The 14,040-nt window shown below is 40.8% G+C and overlaps 1 protein-coding gene across 1 annotated transcript in view; it reads right to left on the bottom strand.

Annotated features, from left to right (window-relative positions):
* Window positions 1-12,887, bottom strand: part of NAV3 (neuron navigator 3) — a 468,550-nt gene extending 455,663 nt beyond the window's left edge. The window contains exons 1-2 of the mRNA XM_064701983.1: window positions 12,802-12,887; window positions 1,861-1,987 (exon numbers count right to left, since the gene is read on the bottom strand). The gene's annotated coding sequence lies outside the window, so the exon portion shown is untranslated. The remainder of the gene's footprint in view (window positions 1-1,860; window positions 1,988-12,801) is intronic.
* Between the last annotated feature and the right edge of the window lie 1,153 nt (window positions 12,888-14,040).

The raw sequence follows: 14,040 nt of genomic DNA, 5'->3' as shown, positions 1-14,040 counted from the left end.
GTTATTAAAAAAAAGGACCTACATTGAGAACAATTCAAGCAATCTGTGATATGCAGCCTAGGAAACTACTACTAAACAGATATGCCTTGCTGCTCTGAAGTCAGAGCAATTAAGAGGCAGCCCACTCCTGGATGCATTTCTACTGCTGCAGGTACTATTTTAACCAAGACCACATAAAAAGTCATCAATAAATATTTTATATAACTATTATTTCTGTGGAAACCATGTAAAATAATAAGTGCTGTTAGGATAATTCAAAATTAAATCAGATGACACAAGAAACCTGCTCTTAGTGTATATGTGCACAGAGAGACTATATGCATGCCCATGTACAAATTATTCCCAGCAAGCCACTTTCAGCTCAAACAATTACTGAACTAAGTATTCTCCAGCTAGGTATTCACATCTATACATAGGTTTTCTAGCAACAACATTATGTAGTTAATAATAAAGAAGGCCTGCACTAAAACAGAAAATCTTATTAAAGGTTATTAGTGAAAGCTGATGTTCTACAAAAATTAAGTTCTCATAATGTGAATTAACAACTAAGGCAGCCAAAAACCCAAGCTGTTATCAGAGGCAAGGTAATTGCTCTGGCTGGGATCTATCCAAGATTAAAACATCCATACTTAAGAGTCTCTGAAAAGCATTCAATCTCCCAGTATAGTCACTAGCCAAGGCAATGGATTTAAAGTATCTACTTCAGGGAAAGTCAAATCACTCTCTAGGATCTTGTAGCCTGTCCTGACTCGAAGCTCAATGCAATTTGCCTTGCCATCAGAGTTTCACATCATTTAATGTGCCCAGGGGATGGCAGATACCAGATGGGGTTGATGGAAGACTCACACATCTAAGGAATAGCAGCCAAAGGTCACAGGGGGTGCCCAATGCTAGGCCTGAGGGGTGCCTGTTCAGGAAATTCTGAGATCTTCACCAATAGAACAGGAGTCATACACCCTATTCATATGTAAGAACTAATGATAAATGTTTAAATTCAGGTACCAGTCTCAAACTGCAATCAACCCCAAGATATATTAGCACATAAGGAATAGGAAAAGGAGAGGTGGTTCCCTGGTGTTTAAAACCAAATATTCTCTCTTTAGAAGCCTGCACACCTTCTCCCACCTTCCCTTTTGGCCAGCATCCAGAGATGCGCACCAACTGCCAAGTTGGAGAATAATTGCAAATTGAATTCAAATCTTATGGAAATGCAATCTGCTTCCCATAGAAACAATAGAAAAATACAGCCCCTACCACCCCTATATATTTAAATAACAAAGGATTAGACAGTACATGTAGAAAACTATTTTTTCAACTTGCAGAGTTGGAGGGTTTGAAGAAGGGAGCAGAAAACACTTTGGCAGCATATTTACTATGCATTGTTCATAAGCATGCCTGGGAGCTTTACACTTTGTAATGCAGTTGAAAAATGCTGATAAATCTTAGTTAAAATATAGCCCAGGGTATAATGATTATAGGGCTCAGTGTAGTTCAAGGTTTTTACTTGCACAAGATTATTCCAGCAATCTACCCTCACACAAAGTTTTTGTATCTTCACTGTAGAAAAACACCTTAAAATCTCTAGCTGTAAACCTGATTTCAAGTCAGAAAACATATCTACAATCTACCACTGCCACTGTAATCTTGTATTTGGTTCTTATTGCCATGTTAAATTTTATTATAAGCTTAATTTGTAGTTTAATTTAGATAGCTGATTTGTGGCTGTATCTTGTCTCTCAATGTATCTTGTCTCTCAATGGTAATGAGAAAAAGGAATTTGAATTACATTCCCACAAGTTTTATTTCTTCACCTTGCACATGATTTTCTTTTACCTCTGCTTCCTCTAATTTTAATTTTACCTTTGTGCAAAGGTGAACCAGAATTTTGCCTGGTTTTTGTAGTTCACCAAACACAGGCAGTCACTGACAGGGTCACACTCCTCCAGGAGTGGCCACTGAATCTCCCCTTTGGCTTTTATCAAGGCACCTGGAAAACAAGTGAATACATATTTAAAATGTGACACCTGAAGAGGAAAAGAAAGGTGGCTGCAGCTCGGGAAGGCAGTGCTTCTGTGGATGTTACTGCTCTTCAAAGCCTGCAGCTACCCAGGGAGTCTCTTGTCCAAGAGCCCTTCTGACAAGCAGGGCTGTGGGACCACACGGCCCCACATCCACACGCCTCTCCTCGCATACACTGCAGGAAATTTAATCAATCACAGCGATGCTACTGCCTCCCTAGGGCTCTCCTGCAGGCTTCTGCTAAGGAAAGGATCAATTTGGCAAAACAAAGCCACATTTAAACAACAGCAAATGCATCCCTTTTTCCTTCAACACTTGGAGAAAGGGCAGCTAAGTGCAAACATCATTTTGAGAAAAGCAAAACAGTAGTTTTACATTCAATACTGCCCATGTTCAAACATTCCCGATGAAAATTCTGAGACAGAAGCTAAACACTAGCTTTAAAAGCTTTCTGGAAGTCATTCTTCAGAATAATTCTGGAAAACATAATGAGAATCATTACTGGCAAAATAAAAACAAATTAAAATTAACAAATTAAAAGCAGCAAAACTAAGAAATAAATTATATATTAAAAAATGCAACAACTCACTCACAACTACTACAAATTTCAAGAATATGAAGCATAGGGACACTGACTTTTAAAAAATATCAAAGCAAGTAGTTCTGTCTGGCAACAGATTCTACACCATGTTACACAGAACAGACTTGTTTTCCATTTGCTTCAGATTTTAGTGCTGTGTAGATTCTACACACCTCTCCTCACAAAGAGTGAAATACCTGCTCCTTATTTACTTCCCCCAAGGAAGAACATGAGCAGAGAAAACAGCTAGATCCACAATACCACACTGCACATGGAACTGGCCAAAACTGCCCTCTTTTGGGAGCCACAAAAGGGAAGCAACACATGCATCCTCAGTGGCATTTGTAGCCCTTGCTGATGACAGGATGGTGGTCAAACCCAGGGTGACTGCTGATATCACAGCACAGCCCTTCATTCCTAACCCATCCACCTGTCTCATCTTTAACCTGCTGTCATCTTTAGTCTACTGTCACCTCAGATATTCCCTTTCCAGCTCCCTAAATGCAAGGAAGTACTTTACATCCTCCTAACCATAACTAAATTCGCTCCTGCTGCCCAGGAACAAATAACAGGATGGAGATGAAATATTCTTGAGCTCTGTCTCCTGGCTACAGACAGAAGCAGCTACAGAAGAAAGATCTCATTCAGTCAATGCTTCCTGGCTTGGAAAATACTGCATGAAGATGAAATTTTAATAATTTCCTGAACAATTCAGTTGTGTCCAGAACCAATGGTGGAAATGGCCATTCTGATGAAACTGAAATTTCAAGGATTCCTTTCAAGGATTTCAATTAACAAACAGAAGTAGAACAACAAAAAAATATTTTCAGTCCTATGGGGTTTTTTTTCTTTCTGAAAAGCCATGCTTCATTCAAAGACATATCATTTAGGATGTTATTTCTTATTATATAGAACAATTAGAGGAGTCAAAAGCCGAATACAATGTTTTGATTTCCTTAAAATAGTGCTTCAATGAAGCTAAAATAACATGTTTTGAAAAATCAGTTTTATGGACAAATTAATGTTTGTTTTCATCCTCATTCAAAAGAAAATCCAGCATTGGCATTTCATTGAAAACAGGCATGCCAAGTTTCAACCAGCTGTAATATTGTAACTGTGAAAACAGATTCCAGAGGTTCATAATCAGCTTTGAGCAATTGTTAAAAATTAAACCCACACACCAAACAAGTCTCCTCAGAAAATGGCAAAAAGATCCATGACTTCACAGAAATAAAAAAGAAACCAAGCTAATAAACAAAAAAACCCTAAACAAACAAACAAAAACCCAAACAAAACACTTTAGGAAGAGAACAGCTTCTCAGCAATATTCCTGTGGGAGCCTAACATGGGCAAAACAACTCACTTTTCATACACTGGCTCTGAGAAATGGGAGAGTTGCTTTTGCTATATTTTCCATATAAACCTCTTTCCCTCAGAGATCTTTTGAGACAAACAGGAGCCACAGAAGATTTTTACCCAAAACTTTAATATTCAGGAAAGTTTCATGCAACTTAAGACATAACAATGCAGTGTAGCTCTCTTCTAACAGAAAAGGTTGAAAAATAGTTTTTCCCATTTATGATGCCTAAAATTATTTACATTTAAAGCCCATATCAAGCTAATTCATACAAATATGATATAAACATTTTCAGGAAAGACACATGCATACCTTACTGCAGTCTAAACACTATGAACAAAGTCTTCCAGCATTCATTCTGAGATTTTGATTTTACAAGGGCCAAGTCCATTATACCACAGCATAAGTGGCAATTCTAACACTGCACCCACATCCAGCAAAAATCAGTTTATGATTTTTCTTTTAATCAGTTCAACAGCCACTACCACCTTTCTTCAGTGTTGAAATTGTTTGAGTGATTTTTGTTCAAACAACATAAAATCTTATGTTGGATAGAGCTATGAAATTGTCTGTGAAGTACCTGCTTCATCTGCTACTGGTATGCTTAAAGATTATCTGATGAGCTGTGGTGGTTGAATTAACCAGAAATCACACATACTGTTGTTTATCTTGGACAGAAAAGTAAGAAAAGAAACATATAAAATTTTCATCCAGTGACTAAAGACACTAAATCATACCAAAATAAATTGTAAGATCAAAATTATAGAAAAATTCAGAGTGGAAAAGACTTTACAAGATCACGGAGTCCAACCTTTGACCAAACATCACCATGCCACCTAGGCTACAATGCAAAGTGCCATGTCCAGCGTCTCAAACACTCCAGGGATAGTGACTCCACCACTTCTCCAGGCAGCCTGTGCCAATGCTTGACAACCCTTCCAGTGAAAAAACTCTTCCTGATGTCCAACCTGAACCTCCCCTCATGCAGCCTGAGGCCATTCCCTTTTGTCCTGTCCCTGTTGCCTGGGAGAAGAGACCAACCCCCACCTGGCTACAGCCTCCTTTCAAGTCCTTGGAGAGAGCAGAGTGACCAGCTGCCACCAGGACACAGCTCCATCCACCAGCACTCCCTGGCCCAGGCCCTGCCACCCAGACGGTGTCACCCAGCACAGACAGCACCTGTCCAAGCCATGGCTGCCAGCTGCTCCAGGAGAACGCTGTGGGAGGCACTACTGAAAGTAGTCAGCCTGAAGTCCAGGCTGACAACATTTACAGGTGGGCCATTTTCAGGTGGGCTGACCCACCTTGTGGGTGAGCCTTTTCCTCACCCACAAGGTGGGTCACCTGCTCTGAGAAGAAAATCAGGTTGGTTGAAAAGGACCTGCCTTTCCTAATCACATGCTGGCTGGGCCTGAGCCCTTGGCTGTCTGCCAGGTTCCTCCGGACCCTCAGACAGATCTCATCCAGCCCCATAGACGTGTGAGGGTCTGACTTGTGACCTGCACAGCAGGTCACTACTTCCTCCTGGATTGCAGGGGGTCTAGTCTGTTCCCCATCCCTACCTACCAGCTCAGGGAGCTGGTTACTCTGAGGATAGCTGGGCTTTCTGTTAAAGACTGAGGCAAAGAAAGCATTAATTATCTCAGCCTTTTCTTCATCCTCAGCTATGCTTTTCTCTGCATCCATAAAGAATGGAGGCCTCTTTTTGTTTTGTGTTTATAAAAACACTTCTTATTACCTTTTACAATGGTGGTCAGACTGAGTTCTAGATGAGCTTTCGCCTAACTTTCCCGCTACATGAGCCAGCAACATGGTTGTTCTCTTCCAGAACTGCGTGTCCCTTCTTCTAAAAGTACTAAGCTCTCTTTTTCCCCCCCTTGGTTCCAGCAAAATCTTCCAGCTCAGACAGGCTCATCTTCTTGCCTTCTGGCTTGGTTTTGGGCCTATAGAGATGGCCTGCTCTGATGCCTTTAAGATTTCCTTCTGAAATTATGTCCAGCCTTTTTGAATCCCTTAGCTTCTAAGGCCTATTTCCCAAAGGACTCTCCAAACCAGTGTCCTCAAGAGGCCAAAGTCCACCCTCTGGATGCCCAAAGTACAGGTTTTGTTGACCCCCTTCCTTACTTCATAAAGAATCAAAAACTCAATCATTTTGTGTTGGCTGTGCCCAAGATGGCCTCTGACTACCACATCTCCCACCAGCCTTCCTCTTCATAAACAGAAGGTCCAGCTGTGTCAACTTCTCTTCCACACACACCAGAAACCTCCTAGACTGCATCCTTACCACTGTGCTGAGTTTCCGCAGGCAGCCATCAAGATAAGTCTCCCATAAGCCGAAAACATCATAAAAACATCAGCCAGTTGCTTATATCATACTTCATCTTATATCTTCATCCTGGTTGTGTGGTCTTTAACAGACCCCCACCAGCATGTTGGCCTTCTCCCTGATTCTTACACAAGTAAGGCCCTCAACCTTATCATCACTGTCCTGCACTATAAAGTCAAACTACTCCCTAACATACAGAGCCACCCCACTGACTCTCCTTCCCCTCCTATCCCTTCTAGAGGGCCTATAACCATCCACAATATTGTAAGTCCTGCCTGGAAATTCTCTACTAAGTCAGTCCCATCTAGCACATACAAAAATGTAAGAAAACACATTAGCCTTAAACCACATACAAAAAGAGAAAAAATTGTGCAAGAAGCTTGTGTTAAGCCCAGAAATTACTTCTGTAGCCTAGAAAAAACCTGCATCATGTAATCTCCAAAAAAATTAAATAAGAGAACACAAAGAGGGACTATTTCTTTAACACTTTGGTCCACAATGCAGGCAAGGAGGAGGGGAAACCCATAGGGATCACTGCAGGACTACTTCCAGTAAAGCCAGGGCATCCCTGCCTCGTACTCAAAAACTCAGCAGCCTGATGCACCCCAGCTGATACTTTTGGGTTGTTCCTCTGAGTGAGACAGGCACAGAGAAGAAGCAGTAGGGTTGTACACTGTCCAAACACCTGCATTATCAGAGAAGCAGCTGAGTAATTCCACCAACAGATTGTGTTCCCTGATGAGCACCAACATGTTGAAAAACAGTCTGAGTTCTGCCTACAGAGGACTTTCACTTTGTGGTCTCACTAAAGTGCTAAACTGAAAGAGTAAATCAGAAGATCCCACTGGACCCGTTCACCTGAGGGCTCTGAGACCTGCAGAAGCAAACACAGATTTCACTGTGGGACCTTAGATCTGCAATGCTCCAAAGACACACTTAGCTCAGATATTTCCTGCATTCCCATGAGCAACAGAGGAGAGGAAAAATGACACTAGGAAATATTTAAACTAACAATGTAAGTTAGGAGGAAGAAATACAATCTTTAATTTTTTTGTCTTTTGAGTCTAAGATTTTGGATTTTCTTTCTGCCTTCCTACACATACGTTGTCTACACTACAAGAAAACAATGAGATATTTCCTCAGCCACATCTAACATTCACTGTTACAGACTTCAAAGAACTTGAAGGTTTTTCCTTCAAACTCAGTACTGGCAAGAAATGGGGAAAATCCATAGTGCACTCATGACTTACCTCATGTACGCCATGTGTTCAGAATAATAAACTTATATATAACAGAAAAAGTTTTTAGCAGTGATAAAAAGCATAAAAATAAGCACTTTTCACATTGTCATGTGCATGGGTATTAAGTGATAATGAAAAGCTATTTGGAGTATGGCAGAACTGGCACTCCACCAAAATAGAAGGAAGCTCCCTGTTAAGACAGGGAGTTTTACAAATGCACAGTCTACCTGCTGTTTTATCTTCAGAAAGAATAAAGCTTACTAGAAAGCTTAATAAATAGACCAGTTATCACATGGGAGATACTCTAGAGTGAAATCCAAGCAGATGGTCTTATGAAATTTCTGATCACGTCTACATCATGCTTGGAAATAAGCACACAGCCTTCCACTGGAAACTAGATTAAAAGCACAACCCACAATATGAAGTAGAATGCTTTATGACTAGCTTGACACATTTTAAATTTAATTTGCATCCAGCTATAGTTTTACTTTTGTGCCCACCATCCCACCTGCCCTGGAACCCCAAGACTCTCAATGGAAAGCAGAGCATGAGCCTACTCCTCCAGATGCTCCTGGCTGGCAGAGTGACACTTGATGCAGTCAGAGCAGCCTTTTGAGAGCTCAGCCTGGCCCAGGGGTTTACAGCTGAAGTTATCAGACAACAAATCTTGTTAAAAGTACATGACACAAGCATTTGGCAAAGCCTCATTTGCTGCCTTCCCAAACTTACTCCTGCATCTGGATCTGCAGGACGGTATTACCTACTGACCCACCATGCCCTCAGCCTTCTCGCTGCAGAGCAAAAGCTGTCTGGACAGTTTCTGGACCAAAGCAAAACAGATGCTAGGAAGTCTTGGCAAATAAATGGAGCTGAGAGCAAGCAAGACAACATAATTTAAGTGACGCCAAACACTACTTTTTTTTCATATTATATGCTACTTGTAATTATAAAAGTAAAGAACAGCTTTAAAACACCCCTATAGTTCCACTTAAAAAGGAGATCTCTGAATCTCATAGTTTAAGCAAGAAAAAAAATACAAAGGCATAAACTGAATATATCCTAAAGGACCAGACATCTAAAAAACAACAAGAAATAAACAACAGAAAACTGCCAAAATAATTATAATTTTAAAAAAAACAGTGCACAAACACCCAGGAACCAAAAAACAAACAAACAAAGGCAAAACTAAACAAATAAACCAAAGCCCTCTCCAACCTTGATATTCTTTCAAGAGCTTGGAAGTTTTAACTCCACCATATGATTTCTGCCTTTCTTTTGCCATCAATCACACTCCCCAGACATGGTCAGCCCTCATTGCCTCTGCAAAGGTTTTCACTGTAGAAAAACAGCTTACCCAGCATCTTGTTTTTCCATATACCAACAAAATAAGACCTTCAGTTGACTGCACCCTTGAAAGACAGCAGTCTAGGTAACAGATAATTCATGTGTTGAAAGCACATTCATCACCACCCCTATAGGCACCCTATCACCTTAAAAGATCACTTTGAATTATCCTTAAGGTTTCCAGGGTTGTTAAGCTTGACCAGTAGTTTAAAAAAAAAAAGTTACATCTATTAAGCAACCAATTTCTGCTAGTTAATTTCATCCTTATTTATGACATTGCCTTTCTCTCAGGCATATACATTATGCCAACAAACACAATGATTACTAACTAGGTACTGTTTTCTGGATTTCTACCATAAAGGGAAGTATAAAGGGCCAAGGTTGTCACTATAATGCAATTCCAAACTTCAACCTGCTGAATTTCAGAGTGCTACCACTGCACCTTGAAGGTACATTGGCACAGTAACAGCAGCTGCCTTTGTCAAAAGTAAAGAAGAAAAATGCTACCTTAAAGGGGCAGCATTTTAATTTTCAAGTTTAAATGACATTATTTCATCTTAATTGGTATCCCAAAATCTGTACACTGGAGTATCCAGGTTATACAGTGTCAAATTTCTTTTTTTCCCCCTCAATAGTCATTTATATTGTGATGAAAATTCTTTTACTTATGAAGCTTTAGAATATCCTGCAACCAGAAGAACTGGAAACTGATCCAAAGAGAACATGATCTCTGTACAGCTACACAGCCACCATTTATAAACATCTTGCCATAAGTTTTACCATTCGAACTTATTTTGATGCTTTTTCTGTAGAAATGAGGCAAAAAAATATATTCAAACACCATAAAAAATATACTCTATTATGAAACTTCTTTGAAAATATGTTACGTTTTTCAGCTGTTTTGCAATGCACAGTAGTCCTGATTTATGGGTCTCTTGCTGCAAATCAGAACATTACTGTCACATAAATTTAGGTAAATATATCTGAAATTACACACACATACACAAAAAACACCACACAAAAACAAAAGGCACCATAGCACTAACAAAGAGCGGACTTACAGTAACGAACCACATAAGCCTTCTCTGCCAGCACTAGCTACAGATTAAAACAAAAAGCTGTTCCAATAGCCCACCGAAGGGCATATAGGTATTTTCAGTGACTCTTCAGGGGGGTAAAATACAGTGGAGGCAGGGTGGAATGGGAAGGGACGGTAAGAGCTAGCATTAAGCAAACTACGCAGACAGATTGAGTCTCTGCCTCTCCGAAGCCCTCCCTAACTGTGCCCACAGCAGCCGGAGCGGTCGGTGCACATGGGCACAGCGCGGAGCCCACCACGGACGGACAGACAGACAGCCAGCCCTGAGGGGCATCCGTGCGAGCGCATCCGCACACAAACGGCATTGCATCACAGCAGCAGGTGCAGCTTCCAGCTCATGAACACAGAATTCAAGTTATCAGGTAGTTATAATGAATGACACAGAGAAACCTTTCCCAACCCCGAGCAGAGATCGCTCACCGGCTGGGACGGGTCCCAGGCTCGGCAGCCCCAGCCGAGCCTCAAATGAAGGGCTGGCAGTCTCCTGTCCCCGCCGAGCTCACCAGCATTTCTGAGAGGTGCTCTCCTTTTCTGCAAAAGCAGGTAGCTCAGACACACCACACGAGCTCCAGACAGAGGGACCCGGCTGCCAAACTCCTCCATTCCTGGTGCCGAGTGACCAAGGGCATCGAGAGCTTACCCATTGCTGAGAGCAGCAAATGCCACCCGGCCGCCCCTGGGCTCCCTGCGGCTGACCGAGGAGCGGCCAGGGGCTCCCACTCAGACCAAAAAGGCAGCGGCAATCGGCAGCCAATTCCTGCAGGTGGCACGTAAAAAAAAAAGCTCCTGATCTGCGCTAATGCCCGGCTCAGGGTGGGGTGGGCAACGGGGAGAAGAGATGACAGCCCTTGTTTGGATTAATGAGGCAACACACATCCTACAGATTTAATGGGAAGAGGATCAAGTTTCAGTTAGAGACAAGTCTGCAGGCTCGTTGCTACCACCAGTTGTCACTTACCAGACTGGTACACACAACCTATGCAACAATAGGCAAAGGAAATAATGGCTAAAGGGGAACAGGAAACTTTTTTAAGGCACTTTTCCCACTAGTGATCATCAATCTGGCAAGTATCATGTTTCGAGAAGAAACACAAACACTAACTGAAAGGGATGATATGAGAACAAGCCCAAGTCAGACAGGTTTTCTTCATGCCTTCTGCCACTCAGGAACCATTTCCTTGCATACTGATCTAAAAGTGACAGTATTAAATCAGCATGCAACAGTTAATCAAGATTAACAGCTTCAGCACACAAATGTTAACAAATCAAATGGACACACTCCTACTGATGGTCAGACGAGCTTATCTTCCTTGGCAAGCTGAAAGGGCCTTCCAGGGCTCCTTGATCAATGTCATCAAAGTTTTCTGATTTAAAACTTTGAGACTAGACACATTCTTCTCCCAACCAAATGACAACTTAGCCCAGCATCATGATTCCAATTAGTGGCCCTTATTCTGGTCTCATTTGTCTAGAGAATCATCTGGAGTTTTTATTTCATTTATTTCCCTCCAAACTAATATTTTTCGGTTTTCTTCACGTAATTAGGAATAGCTTTAAGGGTATAGGATTTTGGGTTTTTTTTGTGAGGGTCCTCTATACCAAATGCCTGAAGAAGGAGTGTAAGAAAAAAAAGGCAAATAGAGAAATTCTCCTTTAGCAGTTCCTGACAATAGTTTAATGGCCTTTTGACCTTGAGGCTGCATCAAGGACATGTTTAGTAATAACCAACACACCTTTCTCCCAGCATAAGGAATTTAATCGGTTTCTCTGGAACTAACCAAGCTGTTCTGCCTTCTCTTAATAAGACAGAATGTTAAGTTAAAAATAACTTAATTTTTTTTTGAAATATATATTAAAAAGAGATTATCAGAATGACTGGTTAAGATGCAGGACTGAGAGCCAGAAAATCTGATTTCTTCTCTTTCTTCTCTAAGCAAGTACACGATAAGGGGACAGTTTTCGTTAAAAATAAGCTATTTGGCTCACTTTTGCAGAAGGAACATTTCCTCTTTAATTTCACTGAGCTTCAACCCACCTTTAATCAGGAGAATAAAACTTATTTTTCAGTCTTAAATTAACTTTTAACTTTAACCTTTTTTTTAACAGTCCTAAATTAACTTCCAGTCTTACAACTTAAATTGTAAGACTCTAAGAACACAGTGATTTAGTACTCTAGTTTATGGAGGCCAGTCTTGGTGGCTACAATTTATAATAGTACTGACATTTAAAATCTTGGAAGAACCAAAATAAGCAGTCTACAGCTCTTCAGCAAATATTTTATATCCCCGAGATAGATTTTTTTTTATAAAATCCAGGAAGTCAGAGAAACAAATGCCAATAAAAATCCTATGGAGTCTCACTCCCCAAGACAATTTACCTTCAGCAGGTAATGTAAAGCAAAAAATGAGGACTGATTCATGCGGTTTGTTGAGTTCAGCTCACACATGCAGGTCATCACCATGAGGCCATTACCTTTCCTCTCCACATACCATACTTTGTTGGTAAACCTGCCTTTGGTATACAAGGAGGAGGTTACAAGTCTGCTTAAAGATCAGATCTAACACAGACCTTCCATTCAGGTTGGTTTTCTCCCCACAGACTTGGCCTACAATCAGTAGGGATGGAGAAGAAGCAGGACTACCCCTTGCTGGCAGCCTGCAATTTCACTGGGTAATCATAGCATGAACCCACAGTGCTCAGCAACAACCTTCATCATCCCAGCTGCCCTCCCCTATCTTCAGCCCCCTTGGCCATTACTTTCACTCCCTACAGGGTCGTCCCATTTTTAGCCACTTACTGAACAGGCTTGTTGTTGTCATTGCAAAGCTCCCATACCTTCTCCGTGATTTCTCATGGGCACCTCCTCACAGCACTGACTCCTTCTTCATAGCCAACAAACTCCAGCTCTCTTCACAGTCAACCAACAAACTCCAGCCCACTCCTCACCCAGCTAACCCACTCTTTTGTAGCACTTGTCTCCTTACTGGACACAGCTGTGGCCTATTAAGTTCAGGCCTGTTCTTAATCTTTGGTGATTAGCACAGCTGCAAGTCCTCAGGTGTGAGATTACCTTCTGCACTGTCTTTATTCTCTTACATTCTATCCCTCCACAGTTTGTGATGAATCAGATCAGGGAATGGGGCTTTTTTCCCCAGCTGGTTCGTGAAACTGACACAAAACCACTGGTGCTAGCAAGTGAAGGCAGCTGGTAGGGACAGAAATAAGCAGGGAAATGTTACAAATTTAATTTTTTTTAGTGGATGGTGTGAGGCAAAGTTGTTTTCAAGTGTGTTCAGATAGCATCTTACATATATGCAATTTTGGGTTTGTATAAAAAGAAAAAAGAAGAAATTAGTAATATCAAGTTATAATTTTTAGACCTTTGAGAAGTGCCCAAGTGCTATCAGGAATAGATAATTTAATCTCTCTGCATTTGAGTATGTTGTTTCAACAGTTCATCAGCAACAGGAAACACCTATTTATTTTATAGAGAAATATGATTAAAAGGATATAAGACCCACCTAATTAATTCACAGGAGAGCTCATTCATAACATGTTTTAGAGAGGCTGAAACACTACTTGAGTTCACATATTACCATTTGATCATATCTCGTACATTTGTGTGGCATCTGCTAATCACAATCCTTTCCAAGATAAATTATCCATTTCTGCTATTCACACAATATTTCTGCATTTTAATTTTTCTTATACTTTTAATTTCAAGAACCAGGTGTTGCCTTACAAAGCCTGGATAAGATGAAAACCTCTCCACTTACCAGAAAAATAGAGTCTCTGTCAGATCCCACCTTTGCATGTGGGATTCAGAAGTATTTGAGCAGTGAGAGCAGTTAAATAGTTTTTTTTTTTTTTTTTTTACAATGTCCACCCAGTCAGAAGTCACTGTATTTGAAATGTGCTCATTTGAGATATTTCACCAAATATGGTGCACAAAGGGCATATTCAAAGTAGGTCATGTGACCTTACCTTGCATCACCTCTTCCACCTTTTGACTCCTCTAAGATGAATATTCAAAAATGGAGACACACAAAGAACAGATACAAAGCTTTGAAAAGG

This window comes from Zonotrichia leucophrys, chromosome 1A (assembly GCF_028769735.1).
Source record: "Zonotrichia leucophrys gambelii isolate GWCS_2022_RI chromosome 1A, RI_Zleu_2.0, whole genome shotgun sequence".
NCBI lineage: Eukaryota > Metazoa > Chordata > Aves > Passeriformes > Passerellidae > Zonotrichia > Zonotrichia leucophrys.
Note: the sequence above shows the minus strand (reverse complement) of the source record. Positions and strands in the feature narration are given on the sequence as shown.